Source organism: Suncus etruscus, chromosome 20 (assembly GCF_024139225.1).
Source record: "Suncus etruscus isolate mSunEtr1 chromosome 20, mSunEtr1.pri.cur, whole genome shotgun sequence".
NCBI lineage: Eukaryota > Metazoa > Chordata > Mammalia > Eulipotyphla > Soricidae > Suncus > Suncus etruscus.
Window position 1 is genome coordinate 1231907 of NC_064867.1, and position 15419 is coordinate 1247325.

At 44.2% G+C, this 15419-nt stretch overlaps 1 protein-coding gene across 1 annotated transcript in view; it reads left to right on the top strand.

Moving 5' to 3' along the window:
• Positions 1-15419, top strand: part of GORASP1 (golgi reassembly stacking protein 1) — a 737102-nt gene that overhangs the window by 304486 nt on the left and 417197 nt on the right. The gene's annotated exons all lie outside the window — the stretch shown is intronic.

Here is a 15419-nt window from a genome sequence, read left to right on the forward strand (position 1 = left end):
GTCCCCAGGAGCAGCCGTGGTTTGGGTTTGGGCTTCCTGGCCGCACCCGAAACGGTGTGCCTGTGTGTGTGCTTGCTCCCGGCTCTGCACTTGAAAGGCTGCTCAGGGGCCCGGGATGGGAGCCAACCCCGGTGGGCTGCCTGGCAAGCCCACAGAGGCCTCACTCTTCCTGGCCCTGCACCCCAGCAGCAGCTTGGCAAGCCTTCCAGATGATTCCATGTACACACACGTTACAGAAGCTCTGAGCGGGGCCTCCAGTAGGTTTTCTGCTGTTGACCTGAAGCACAGGTTGCCAGGAGTCAGAGGGACAACTGGAAGTGGGGGCAATGCCTAAGGGTCATGGCAATGGGGCTAGATGTGGGGGAGAGGCCTGGGAGACTATTTGCAGTCCCTGCAAATAGGAGCAGACTTCACTTTCCCTGCCCTAGGCCCCCAACCCCAGCAAGGATATGCAGGAGTTCCAGAAAAGACAACCCCTGTCCTGCCCCAACTCAGTCTGCTCCTGGTTTGTCTCCAAACGACCCTTTCCAACAGCGGATGATCTCTAGTTCCATATTTCCTCATTTCTCTGAGGAAAACAGGAGCCTCGGTAAGTGGAGAGTTTTCCAAGCTCTTGTCATTAAGCAAATAAGATTCCCTTCAATGCCTTTTAGTGCAGTTCTGGTCTTTTCCGCACTAGGTAGAAGTGGGAAAGGTAGTGTAGGCCGTGAGTGCAGAGCCAGGGGTATAACCCCTGAGCATCCATCACCTGCTGGGGCCCCAAAACAAAAACTATAAAGATTGCCCCCCCCCCCCCCCGCAGCAGCAGCAGCAGCAGCGGCAGCAGGTCTGAGAACCCACAGACCCCTTCATGACTGGCTTCCCTTCCCTTGAAGAGCAGCCAGAGGAGATCCTTGGTGGTCTGCCCTCCTCAAAAGCCCTCCCACCTACCACAGGAAGGAAGGAAGGAAGGAAGGAAGGAAGGAAGGAAGGAAGGAAGGAAGGAAGGAAGGAAGGAAGGAAGGAAGGAAGGAAGGAAGGAAGGGAGGGAAGGAGGGAGGGAGGGAGGGAGGGAGGGAGGGAGGGAGGGAGGAGGGAAGGAAGGAACAGAGGTAGGGAGGGAGGGAGGGAGGGAGGAGGGAAGGAAATCAGAGATTGTCCTGTTGATAATTTGGTGGGAGAGGAATCTGACTCAGTTGCAGAGCCAGTGCTCAACCTTCTGAGGCCTTGATTGATTCCAGACAATGAGAAAAAAAAAGGCCCGACCCCTTGAACATAATACTTACAGAGAAGACAGACACACAGACCGAGAGATCCAAGGGCCAGCAGGAGTCCATGCTTTCATGGAGGCCACCATGTCAGAGAGAAGCCCAGACCCAGGATAGGCCCTGTGTCCCTCCCCTGTGGCAAACATTTCTGAGAACCCTAAACTGCTCTTTACCAAGTCCAAGAACTTCAGGCGTACAGATAGAGATTGCAGATATTTAACTTCTAAAACGCACCACAGAGAAGGGCCAAGGGGTGATGGTAAGATGCCAGTTCCTTCCTTTTATCTGATTCCTGACACCACTGGAATGTGATGGCACAGACAAGCCCCAGTTTGCTGCCTAAAATTGGAGCCACCTTGGCAGTACTATGAGAAGGAAACTGAACTGGCAGTGGGGGGTGGGGACAGAGCTGTCTGCTAGAGGGAGACACAGAAACTTCCATTAAAAGAACGGAGCACCAGAGTACAGTGGTCAACCTGTGTTCCATTCTGGGATTCCTATGAAATACCTTGAGCACTGCCAGCAGTAATCCCTGGGCATTGCCAGCTGTGGTCCCAAAACAGGGCTGGAGAGAGTACAGGGTGAAAGGAGCTTGGCTTACCACCAAAGACCCTGCTTTATCCCAATACTCATGTCCCCTGAGCACTGCCCGGAGCGATCCTTGAATAAGTCTCAGGATTAAGCCCCGAGCACTGCAAGTATGTACCACCCCCAAAAATAAATAAGAAGCTGGAGTGGAGAGATAGCACAGCAGGTAGGGCGTTTGCCTAGCACATGGCTGACCCAGATTCAATCCTCGATATCTCATATGGACCCCAGAGCATCGTCAGGAATGGCCCCTGTGTACAGAGCCAGGAGTCATCCCTGAACACTACGGATGTGACCCCAAAACCAAAATAAATAAATACAAAGAAAAGAAAGATATAGTAAAGAGATAGCTCAATGGTCTGAGCATGTGACTCTCAAGGACAGAGCCAGAATAAACACCCAGCTTCTAGCACCCCAGAGTGTGGCCAAAAAGAAAAAAAGAAAAAATATGGTGAGATACCTGAAGTTTTATGCGTGAAAAAACAAACTGTGAGGAGATAACACACTTATTGTCTCAGGACTTGGGAGTGATTATTGGTGCACATCCTTGGGAAGATCTCAAAAGACCTGAATCCCACATTCCCACCTGCCTGCCTCGTTGGGATGTGGGGCCAAGGGTCCTGCACCTGTGTTTGGCTATGATGCTTACTGGGGATCATCTGGTGGGGTTATCTAAACTCAACATCTGGGGCCGGAGAGATAGCACAGTAGTATGGCATTTGCCTAGCACACAGCCAACCCAGGACAGACAGTGGTTCGAATCGCGGCATCCCATATGGTCCCCCAAGCCTGCCAGGAGTGTGATTTCTGAATGCAGAGCCAGGAGGAAATTCTGAGCACCGCTGGGTGTAGCCCAAAAACAAATTAATGAATCAATTAAAATGAACTCAACATCTGTGTTCCTTGCTGAGATTGGCAGTGATTCCGTTGAGTGAGGTGCTTGCACAGTGCTCTCAGAGCTCTCATTCTTAGCTGAGGTATTTACGGTGGTGCTCACACCTGCCTGTCAGAAGAACCCCAGTGCTCACTAGTTTTTAGGGTTTTTTTTTAGGGGGAGGGGTCTTGTTCTTAGGTCCCATCTGGCAATGCGCAGGGCTTGCTTACCCCAAGAGGGACTTGGGGAATCATATGGGATGCTGGGGATTGAACCTGGGTTAGCCACGTGGAAGTCAAGAACCCTACCCACTACGATCTCCCCTGACCCCTACCTTTTTATTCATGATACTCTTTGGGAGGGGTGCATCCATACTTCAGTTGTGGGTCCTAGGGATCACACACAACAGAACTTCAAGGTTCAAAGGCAAGAAGCAGATGGATACACTGGGCACTTGTAATAGCTCCAGAAATTACAGTCATAATCACAGCCTTGCAATAATAGACATGCCACTGAGGCCTTCCGCCCACCCCACCACCCCCCTTGAACTGCACGCCGCTTGGTTTATTTTTCTGGTTACCCTGGTGGTGCTCAGGGAGACAACTCCTGGCATCAGGGGGACCCTGTAATATGGAGATCAAATCAGGACTCCTGCATAACAATGATCACTCAAGCCCATTAAGCTAGCTCCCAGTCAATAAGGTTTTGTTATTGTCTGGACTCTTCCCCAAACAGTGCTCAGGAGCATTTGGAGGCAGTGAAATTCAGAAGGGTTTGGAGGCACTCCCAGTAGGCAGTACTCAGCCTAGTACTGCTAGTACTGCTCAGCCTGGGATCGACCAGGGGTGCTCTAAGCATCATGCAGTGCTGGATAACAAATCAGAATCTCTCTCATAAAAAGCATGTACTACATAAAGTCTTTTGAGCCATTTTCCTGACTCCTCATGTTTTTTGTTTGCTTTTATTTTTTTGTTGTTTTGGGGCCACACCCAGTGGCGCTCAGGAGTTCCTCCTGGTTCTGCACTCAGAAATCACCCCTGGTAGGTTCAGGGGACCATATGGGATGCCAGGAATTGAACCCTAGTCCATATGGGGCCAGGCATGTGCAAGGCAAATGCCCTACCACTGTGCTATCTCTCCGGCCCTCCTTTTAACTTTTTTGTTAATTTAAAAACCATTATTTACAAAGTTGCTCATAATAGAATGAATGAACTTTTATGCAATTTTTTTTTTATCAAATTTGCTGTGTTCCTGCTAGGTCATAAGGACTAGTGAAATATAGAGAAATCTAGGAGCTGGGCTATTTATATGTCAGAAGAGGCCAGTTGTAGCAACTGCTGAAGGTTCTCTGAAGGAAGGGGGACACACCTGCCCCCATTCTGAGAAGGCCTCAGAGTTTTCAGCCAAGAGATCAATCTACCTGGGACAATTCAGTGGGTTAATCCCCCCTTATTATTAGCCTTTTTCTTTTTCTTTAAGGAAAATAATGACCCAGAAAAATGAGTCTAAATGTTGAGCTGAAAATGAACTTTTTGAGCAAGAACACCCTGGAAAGCAAATGGAGTTGCTTCTCTTCTTCCTGGAACTCAAATGAGGTCAAGAACTCCGGCTGGAGAGGTGGTGCTAGAGGTAAGGTGTCTGCCTTGCAAGCTCTAGCGTAGGACTGACTGCGGTTCGATTCCCCTGTGCTGTGTCCCATATGGTCCCCCCAAGCCAGGAGCAATTTCTGAGTGCATAGCCAGAAGTAACCCCTGAGCATCAAACGGGTGTGGCCCAAAAAAAAAAAAAAGAACTCCGGCCCACCCCACAAAACATCATGTGATGCTAAACCAGCCCCCCGCACTTATGATGATAAATAGACTGATTTGTTCTTAAGGGAATGTCTTCACCCCCTCCGCTGTGTCAGCCAGTGTGTGTGATATTGTCTCACTCATTTCCAAGCTTCTTGGCCCTTCCCTCATGTTGGGAGATAATAACCGCCATCCCAGGAATTCTCCATAATGTTTATTATTTAAGCTGGAAAAAAATAAATAAAACATACAGCATTTCTGTGCTAGACTTGCCAGAAATTTATGACTTGAATAAAAATGCACAAAATAAAAATACACAGGGATTAAGGCACTTACTTTACAGGAGGCTGGCCCTGGTTCAATCCCCAGCACCTCATATGGTCCTGCAAATACCACCAGACATGAACCCTGAGTGCAGTACCAGAAGCCCTGAGTACCACAGGATGTGTGGTACCCTGCCCTCTTTCCCATACTCTAACAATAACAACAACAACAACAAAAAAGAAAGAAAGAAAGAAAGAAAGAAAGAAAGAAAGAAAGAAAGAAAGAAAGAAAGAAAGAAAGAAAGAAAGAAAGAAAGAAAGAAAGAAAGAAAAGAGAAGGAAGGAAAGGAGGAAACAAACCATGTACAAATATAAAATACACAAACCCGAATACTTTTAAAACATCAACTTCATGAACAAAGAAAGGCAGAGGAAATTCCCAGATGAAATTCTAAAAAGATATAATGAGCAAATAATTAGGGATAAAAATCTTTGGGGAAATAATTGGAAAAATTTGAAAATGGCTATCAAGTTGTTTGGGGGGATGAAGTGATAGCACAGCAGTAGGGCATTTGCCTTGCACACAGCCAACCTGGGTCAGACCTGGGTTCAAGTCCTGGCATTCCATATGGTGCCCTGAGCCTACCAGGAGCAATTTCTGAGCACAGAGAAGGAGTTGCCCCTGAGCACGGCTGGATGTGACCCAAAATAAAAAACAAAACAAAACAAAACAAAAAAGAAAAACAAGAAAAAGTCATTTTTGCAGCTTAAGATTCCTTCTAGGAGAGGCCTGAGTGATGGCACAGAAGGTAGGTTTCATCCCTGCCAGCCCATATGGTTCCCCCAAGCCTTCCAGGAGTGATTTCTAGCATAAAGCATGGAGGTAAGGCATTTGCCTTGCATGCAGAAGGCATCCCATATGCTCCCCGAGCCTGCCAGGAGCAATTTCTGAACATGGAGCCTGGAGTGACCCCTGAGCACTGCCGGGTGTGATCCAAAAAAAAAAAAACGCTTCCTAGATCTTTTAAATGGGGGCTCCCATCTTTTTCATAGAACCTTGGGACACAGATTACTTTGTTTTACCACATATTCCTGTATTTTTTCTATAAAACGAAGAGGAAAGGTAAAAGGAAAGGCTGGGGGCCAGGGGCCAAGTAGTCTCAGATACATTGGTGGGGAAATAAATGATAAATAAATAGGGGGCTGGAGAGATAGCATAACGGTAGGGCGTTTGCCTTAGACACAGAAGGACAGTGGTTCGAATCCCGGCATCCCATATGGTCCCTCGAGCCTGCCAGGAGCGATTTCTGAGCATAGATACAGGAGAAACCCATGAGCGCTGCTGGGTGTGACCCAAACATCAAAACAAAACAAATCAAAACAAAATAAATAAGAACTGACTTTGACTTGGAATCAAGGGACCTAACCCTTTAACCATCTAAACCCAAAGGAGCCTATTATACTGGCAGGTCAAGGGGCAAAGGGTGGTGGTACAGGCTGCCCTGTGGGTCCATTGGTGGAGGGAGGTTGCCACTGGTGGTGGGAATGGCCCTGACTCACTGTGTATCTGAAATTCAATTATGAAGGACTCTGTAGATCACAATTTTTTCAATAAAATAAAAATTTAAAAAAATGCTTCATAAAAACAAGATTCAGGGGAGAGTGGAGAAAAGAAATAGTATAAGAGTTAAGGTGTTTGCCTTGTATCTAGTGAACCCCAGTTCAAAGTCTGCCACCACGTGTGGTCCCATGAGTACCACCATGAGTGTGATCTCTTAGCACAAAGCCAGGAGCAAACCCTGAACACAGCTGAGTTTGACCCAAAAGCAAAAAAAAAAAAAAAAAAAGAAAAAAAATGAGTTAAAATGAGATCTGCTGAATTTCTGACACTGTAAAAGAAAATTAAGGGTCAAGGTACCAGCCACTAGATTAGTCACTGGAAATATTTGTTGACAGAAGTTTAGAAGAAGAAAAAAAAAAAGAAGTTTAGAAGAAAGTGAGCAGAATAGCAGTTTGATTGCTATTGTGTTCTTTGGACTCAAGCTCATCTGGACATCTTCAAGCTCTTTTACTGTCCAAATGACTGTTTCCCACCCACAAAAACCCTTACCTCTAAATAATTTGCTTTAAGTCTGTGATAGCTCAGAATTAATCAGATTTAAAAGGGGTAAAGTAGTCGTGGTGGCAGGGTTGGGAGTTTGGCTGGAAGGGCAAAGTTTGCACAGCCAGCTGAAGTTTACTAGCCACTTCCTCTCTGAATTTTTAATGTTGTGTGAGATTACGGGAGTGGAAAAGAACAAGTTTTTGCCCTTGGACCACTTGCCCCTAAGGTTAGAGTTTACTAAGACAAATATCAGTTTTATCTGATCAGGAGCCAGAGACCAAAGTGAATCCACACAGGAGATTCAGCACATGGTTTACAGGGAATGGAGCTCTGTTCCATCACAAATTAGCATTCTTAAGTCCAGGAGAATAATACGCCATTCAAAGACACCAAGACCATGCAAAAGCAGGGGGTTTATTTTCTTACAAGCATATGCAGGGGCTGTGCTAGAATCCAGCATAAGCCAGAAACTGCCAGCACTGAGCCATGAGCTTACAAGCTGTATATAGTATTTCAAACAATAGAAAGTTACAGTAAATTGATTTGCTTTAGGAAGTACATGACATCTGGCTCAATCACATTTTTGCAAGGTGCAGGTGCAAGCTTACAGGGTTAACATGACCAGGTTAGAACCATGTCAGAACATGTCAGAAAGTTGAACTGTAACTGGGTCTACAAGTTCCCAGAATTGTGAAGGGGGGGTAGGTGATCAGGGCAGCCAGGAAACTCAGGGGAAACTTTTCCTTTACAGCATCACAAGAAAAAATAAAATCAAGCAGACAGACCTTCCCCTGTGTGCACTGCCAGGGACTACACCAGATGCGGTCACAGCTTGAAAATCAGTCATGATTCATGATTCTATATTCAGGAGATCATGGATTGCATCTGGGTTTTCTACATACCAAGTATCTGACTGCTATCTATAAGGCCAGCCATGTCCTCTAGGGCACAAATTGGGGTGGGAGGTTGGCTAATGGTGGTGGTTTGGGGTCATACATGCATAACGTTCAGGAGTATTGGAGGGATGTGTGTGTGTGGTCATGTGCCTTCATCCCTACACTGTATCTTTCTTTTTTTTTTTTTTTTTTGGTTTTTGGGTCTCACCCGGCAGTGCTCAGGAGTTACTCCTGGCTCCATGCTCAGAAGTCGCTCCTGGTGAGCACGGGGACCATATGGGACGCTGGGATTCGAACCGATGACCTTTTGCATGAGAGGCAAACGCCTTACCTCCATGCTATCTCTCCGGCCCCTACACTGTATCTTTCTGAACCAATTCTTTTCTTCTCTGTCTTTCTCTCTCTTTTTTATTTTTTTTTTTTGTTTTTTTTTTCGGGCCACACCCGTTTGATGCTCAGGGGTTACTCCTGGCTAAGTGCTCAGAAATTGCCCCTGGCTTGGGGGGACCATATGGGACACTGGGGATCGAACCGCGGTCGTGATCTTTCCTTGGCTAGGGCTTGCAAGGCAGACATCTTACCTCTCTCGCCACCTCGCCGGCCCCCTTTTCTTTTCTCTTCTTCCTAGAATTAGCCCTCATAGTAATCTCTCTTGTCATGTTTTCAACATTGTCAGAAAACTGGGGTGAGGTGGGGTCACACACACTTGGTTACTTGATTGTAATTTCTTCTAAGAGACACATTTTAGTGGCACTGCACCTAAAACAGCAAACTTTGTCATGCATTGAGGATCCCAAGGCCCAGGGCCACTGGCCCCTGCTTAGCACCAGCAGGCAGCATTGACATGGAACTGGTGGCCTGGTGCCTGGAAGGCAGCTGCTTCTGCTGTGGAACCATCTTTGTCTTCCCTCCCACCCTCACCTCGCCCCAGCCCATGCTCTTAACCTCTAGAAGCACACTCCCTTCTGTAGCTTAGCTAAAAAAAGAAAAACAAAAACCAGCCCTTTCCTGTCCGAAAGGTTTTTGTGTTTGTGTTTTTTTGTTTTGGGGCTACATCCAGCAGCATTCGGGGGTTGGTTACTCTTGGCTCTGCATTCAAAAATTACTCGCGGCAGGCTCAGGGGGCCTTTTGGGGTGCCAGAGATTGAACCCAAGTTGGCTGCATGTGGGGCAAATGTCCTACTTGCTGTGCCCCACTATTTGGAAGTTTCTAGAAAAAACTTGGCAACGTTAGGAGCAGCTATAGTAAACAAATCATACAGTTTAGTGTGGAGACCATGAAGGGAGATAGTGCTTTAGGCTCCAACTACACAAAGTACAAAAGCAAACAGACCCACTTAAGAAATAGGCTGGGGGCTAGAGTGATAGCAAAGAAAGTAGGCTTTCTTTTGCCTTGCATGCAGCCAATCGGGGCTCAATCCCAAGCATTTCCTTTGGTCCTCTGAGCCTACCAGGAATGATCTCTGAGTACAGTGACAGGAGTAACCCCTGAGCTCTGCTGGGTGTGGCTCAAATACAAAAGAAGAAGAAGAAGAAAAAAAGAAACAGGATAAACAAAACAAGAAATAATTCTCTAAATGACATGCAAAAAATTATCAGGAAAAGACAAATTAAAATTCAAGGAAGTGGGTTACTGGGTGATATATTGGATTATTCCTTACTTGGTATTCTTCTTCTCCCACCATAGGGTGGGACCTTATTCTTGTTAATAAAAGCAGGGATCCGAGGAAGGCAGAGGCTCATTCTTCAGTCTTCTACTGAGCTGTGCTCCATCTTTGAAGCAGGAAGCTTTTGTGGTTTGAATTTCTGGTTTGAACACTAGATTTCCTGACACTATCTACCCAGGACAATGTCCTTATATGTTGAGAACAGGTATTATGGGCCCAAGACCCCCACAGACAATCGTCTGATTTTTGGCAGGAGCAGCCTCATTATCAAGGGAATTTCAGTCGTTAACGGAGTCATTGATTCAGACTCTATGAGAGAAATAATTGTGATCATGAGCATACCAGTTACTTGGACTTTTAAGAAAGGTGAAGGAATAGCTCAGCTCATGATAGTTCCATATGTCAAGATAGGGAAATCAGATGAGAAAAGAATCAGAGGTTTTGGAAGCACCAATCCGGGTGCCATCCACAGCCCTCTCGTGGCAATGGTTGTTAAAATGAGGGATGAAAAATCCAATGTTGAGGAGCCGGAGAGATAACATGGAGGTAAAGCGTTTGCCTTTCATGCAGAAGGTCATTGGTTCAAATCCCGGTGTCCCATATGGTCCCCTGAGCATGCCAGGAGCAATTTCTGAGTGTGGAGCCAGGAGTAACCCCTGAGGACTGCCAGGTGTGACCCAAAAACCAAAAAAAAAAAAAAAAAAGAAAGAAAGAAAAGAAAAAGAAAAAAGAAAGAAAGAAAATCCAATGTTAAAAATTCAATAGCAAGGACAAACTTTTGAAGGGGTTCTGGATTCTGGGCATGGGTTACTATAATCTCTGAAAAAAGAATGGCCAGAAAATTCGCCTCTCCGGGAAGTCTCATATTCTCTGGAGGGAGTGGGAGGTTTAAGCTCCTGCATGCTGAGGACAAAGACTATGGTGTGCAAAGGCCCAGAAAAATCAAAGAGCTACAATTAGACGTCATGTAGGCCCATTTTCACCATCCTTGTGTGGTCGTGACCTACAGAAGCACTGGAAAGCATAATTCCGTATCCCGTTAGCTCCAGAAGAACTGAACCATCCTCTGAGTCAAAAACTCAACATTTTTACTGCCATTAAAAATCTAGCACTGATAAAAATAAATTGGAAGTCTGATGTACCAATATGAACAGGTCAGTGGCCCCTTAAAGATGATAAATTAAAGGTGCTGAAAGACTAAGTGAATGAACAGTTGAATTTGGGATATATTGAAACGTCCTTTTCACAGTGCAATTCGCCCATATTTATTAGACATTAAAAAATCCGGGAAATGGAGACTTTTGATGGATCTTAGAGCTGTGAATTTATCCATGATCCTCCCGGGGAAAATTGCAGACTGGTTTACCTTCACCCATAGTTATTCCAAAAGACTGGCCATTAATAATAATCGACTGAAAGACTGCTTTTTATCATATTCCTATCCACCCAGATGATAGAAAACGTTTTGCATTTTCAGTTCCTTCTCTCAATAATACTCAACCCCGTAGGTGTTTTCATCGGAAGGTTTTACCACAGGGCATGTCGAACTCCCCTCCAATGTGTCAACTTTTTGTAGATAAGATTTTGTGCCTTCAGGCTATCATTTATCACTACACAGATGATATTTATTAATGATGAACAATGAGACAGATTTACAGAATTTGTACTCTTTTGTGACTGTTTACAAGCATCAGGACTAAAAGTAGCTTCAGAAAAAAAAATACAGACTATGCCACCTTATCAATACTTGGGCTTCATTTTAGACTGAACTTCTATACACCCACAAAAATTTTCCATTATTCGAAGAAACCCCAGAATGGTTAATGATTTCCAAAAACTTTTAGATGAAGTAAACTGGGTCTGTTCTGCCCTAGGTATACCAAATGCAGAGTTGGCTAATCCCGTTCAAATACTGGAGGGAGACCCGCCTTAAATAGCCCAAGGCAGTTAACACCAGCTGCCCAAAAAAGAATTGGAGTTTTTCTTCAACAGACTTCAAAAATCCTACCTCTCCAGGTTTGTAGCAGGAGAAAAGGTCTTTCTGCTGATCTTTTTGACAAGAGAATCTCCCACAGCTGCACTGACACAACGATCCATCAGGACCTTTGGAGTGGGTTTATTTACATAACAATCAACCCCTCGTGGTGGTGCCCTATTTAGAACTGATTTCAGAGGTTATTATCAAAGCAAGACTCAGAGCTGTTTCTTTGCTGGGTTTTGATACAGACATAACAGTTTTACCAATTTGGTAAAAGAAAATTGAGTTTGTCTTGCCTCTTAATGAATCTCTTCAAAGGGCCCTCTCAGATTTCACAGGAGAAATAGCCTCCCATGACCCAGCAGGAAAGGCCTGAGACTTTTTTTTTTTTTTTATTATTTTAAGACAACCCAGTTAGTTATTTCTTCAATTGTTCGGGCTTCTCCTATTCCCAATGCCCAGATTTTTTTTTTTTTTTTTTTTTTTACATCGACAGATCTTAAAATGGGAACAGAGGGATAACCAGGATAAAATTAATGACTATACATACTAAATACAAGTCTGCACAGCAAGTGGTATTAGCAACACTGAACCACTGAACTACTTATTAGCACATGTAACAGGACCAGATACCATTGTAAATGACTCACCTGCCCAACCATAGCCACCACCTCCATTAAAGTCAATGACCCGATGATACAGAATTTACTTAAACAATTACAACAGCTTTTCCACAAATGGACTGAGCCCATCTTCATCACGCATATTAGAGTCCACTCTGGATTACCAGGACCGATGACTCAAGGGGATAGAATTGCTGCCTTTTTCTAAAACCCCCTTAAAGGAACATTCAGCTCTACATACATATGCTCGCCGTTGACATGTGAATTATCTGATTCCATGGAGGCAGGCCAGAGAAGTTATAGAGAACTGCAACATTTGTGCACCATTAACAAAGAAAACTCAACAAAGAAAAAAGAAAAGAAAACTCACATTGAAGGAGCAGACCCAAGAGGTTTACAGACTAACGAACTTTGGCAAATGGATATTACGCATACAGATTATTTTCCAAAGAAACCTTATCTCCATGTTGCAGTTGCATTTTCTTGATTTGTATGGGCAATTCCTATGTCTTCTCAAAGGTCTAGGTTGTTTTTACAGTGTTTTTCTGTGATGGGTATTCCATATACTATAAAAACTGATAATGGGCACGCCTATGTTAGTAAAACTTTTGAATCCTTTCTTTTAATTATCTTTATTTAAACACCGTGATTACAAATATAATTGTACTTGTACGATTACAGTCATGTAAAGAACACCCCCCCCTTCACCAGTGCAGGATTCCCACCACCAATTTCCCAGATCTACCTACTCCCCACCCCACCCACACCTGTACTGGAGACAGACTTTCTTTTTCCCTCATTCATTCACATTGTTATGATAGTTTTCAGTGTAGTTATTTCTCTAACGGCACTTATTACTCTATGTGGTGAGCTTCATGTCATTAGCTGCACCTACATGGGAAGATGGGGGGAAGTAAGAGTTGGGACTGAGGCAGTAAAATATTAGAAATGAACTTTGTAGGGCAGTATCAAGGTCACAATACAAGATGAATATTATGGATATATAGAATATATGCATACAATACTATCAATATGAAAACAAGGAGAAAAAATTTCCACTGACTATCCCATTGAATTCTTTTGTAAAGAGTGGGAGATAAGACACCTGAAGGGAATTCCTCATAATTGTTGTGGACAAGCCATGGTGGAAAGGACTCACAGAACCTTAAAAACTCATTACAAAAAAATAGAAAAAGAGGTTTGCCACCAACGGACTTGCTATCATGGACTCTATTCACATTAAACTACTTAAATTTACCTTGGGGGAAATTTACACTGCAGCTGAAAGACATTTTAAAGAAGACATTCATAAACAGGAAACAATCCATACACTTGTTTGGATTAAGGAGATGATAAATGGAAAGCTGGATATCTTCTCCTGAGAGGGAGAGGATATGCCTATGTTTCTACAGGAAATTCTATTTAGACCAGCAAGTGATTGGAATAAAAGATAAAGGGCCCTGGCAAGATAGAACAGGGCTTATAAGGCCCTTGTATTGTATGAGGCCAACCCGAGTTTGATTTCCTACTCTCTGGATATATCCTGAATATGCCCTGCCCTACAGAGGATTCCCTGAACACAGAGCCAAGAATAATACCTGGGTATACCCAGGTGTACTACCCTCATTCCCATAAAGATAAATGGGTCAGCACTAAGGGCTGGAAAGATAGCTCAAATTGCAGAGCACATGGTTTATATGGAGGTTGGTGTCCAATCCCTGTACCCTGGGGATGGTCCTCCTATTACCTTCCCTCCCCAAAGTCAAGCCTTGCTGCCTCTTTCTTGCTTGGCATGAGCTCCCTCCCCTGTCTTCCAGGAGAACCTTCATCAAACTTTGTCAGGGGAAAAGAAAATAGCTGGAATAACCAGTATTGATGAGTAGTAGAACTCTCAAATACTGGTGCTGTGTATAGCCACTTTGGCAACACATGACCCAGAACTTATACATATACAAGAGAAATGAAAATCTATGTCCATAAAATATATGCACGGTGATGTTCACAGTGGCAATCTTCAGAAGAGCCAAGAATTGGAAGCAATGCAAATATTTGTCAAATGAATTATTAGATGAGATGTACAGAATGGAAAAAGAACAGGTAGATAGTTTTTGGTCATGAGAGACACCAGATATGAAGCTCAAAAACAGTGAGTGAAAGCAGATACAAACATTATCTAACCCAATTTATGAGTGTTTAGAAAAGGCAAGTTTATAGTTTATAGATCTTTGCCTTAAGCTGAAACTATCAAGATGTCCATTATAAATGGATTAAGTGCTGGGAGTTGGAGCGATAGCACAGAAGAATTGCTGCGGACTTTTACCTAATGAGATAAAAAAGTCCCTAAGCAAAACCTTAGTGGGTTCTTTTTCCCACTGGGAATCAAGTGGGAGCACGAAGAGGCGAATATGAAATATGAATTATGAAATATGAAATAAATGAGACCACACAGAATTACATGGTGAAAACAAGAGGTGAGGCCAGAGAGAGAGGCTTTATTCCTTGAGTCAGGCCTATATATAGACGGAATTTTGGTGGTAGCCAGGGAGAAAGGAAAAGGGGATAAACCAATGAGATCAGAGCTAAAATTAGCATGTGAAGAGACAGGTAAAGAGAAACCAGATACCTTTAAGGAAGTGGGGGGGAGAGAGAGATCACAAAGGAGCTGTCAGCAGGAGACTTTTGGCGGGCTTTGGGCACTGTTCTTCTTTGTTAGAAATACTGAGGCCTGATTTCTAATAATGGTTAAAAATAAAGAGAGAGATAGTTACAGCCACGTTTAGAATTATAGCCAAACAATCCACACAAAGGGTCAACTGATTTGACTACTCTAAGCGGGCCTTTTTGGCAAATAATTCTTTTTCAGGAGTGCAACACTTCTGATGTGTGCCCTTCCTGAGTGGGGTGTAACAAAGAATGGCTTTTGCCTTGCACGAAGCCAATCCAGGACAGATGGTGGTTCGAATCCTGACATCCCATATGGTCCCTCAAGCTTGCCAGGAGCGATTTCTGAACAGAGAGACAGGAATAACCCAAGAGCCATCACGTGTGGCCCCCCCAAAAAAGCAAAAGAAAGAAATAAAAAAGTAAATAAATGGATTAAAGTGCAATTGCAAACAAGATTGGTGCTTGGGGTAGAGGTAGACAGAGCCAAATAGGCTACGGTGGGCAAAAGAAATAAAGTACGGGGCTGGGCGGTGGCGCTGGAGGTAAGGTGCCTGCCTTGCCTGTGCTAGCCTAGGACGAACCGCAGTTCGATCCCCCGGCGTCCCATATGGTCCCCCAAGAAGCCAGGAGCAACTTCTGAGCGCATAGCCAGGAGTAACCCTGAGCGTCACAGGGTGTGGCCCAAAAACCAAAAAAAAAAAAAAAAAAAAAAAGAAATAAAGTAC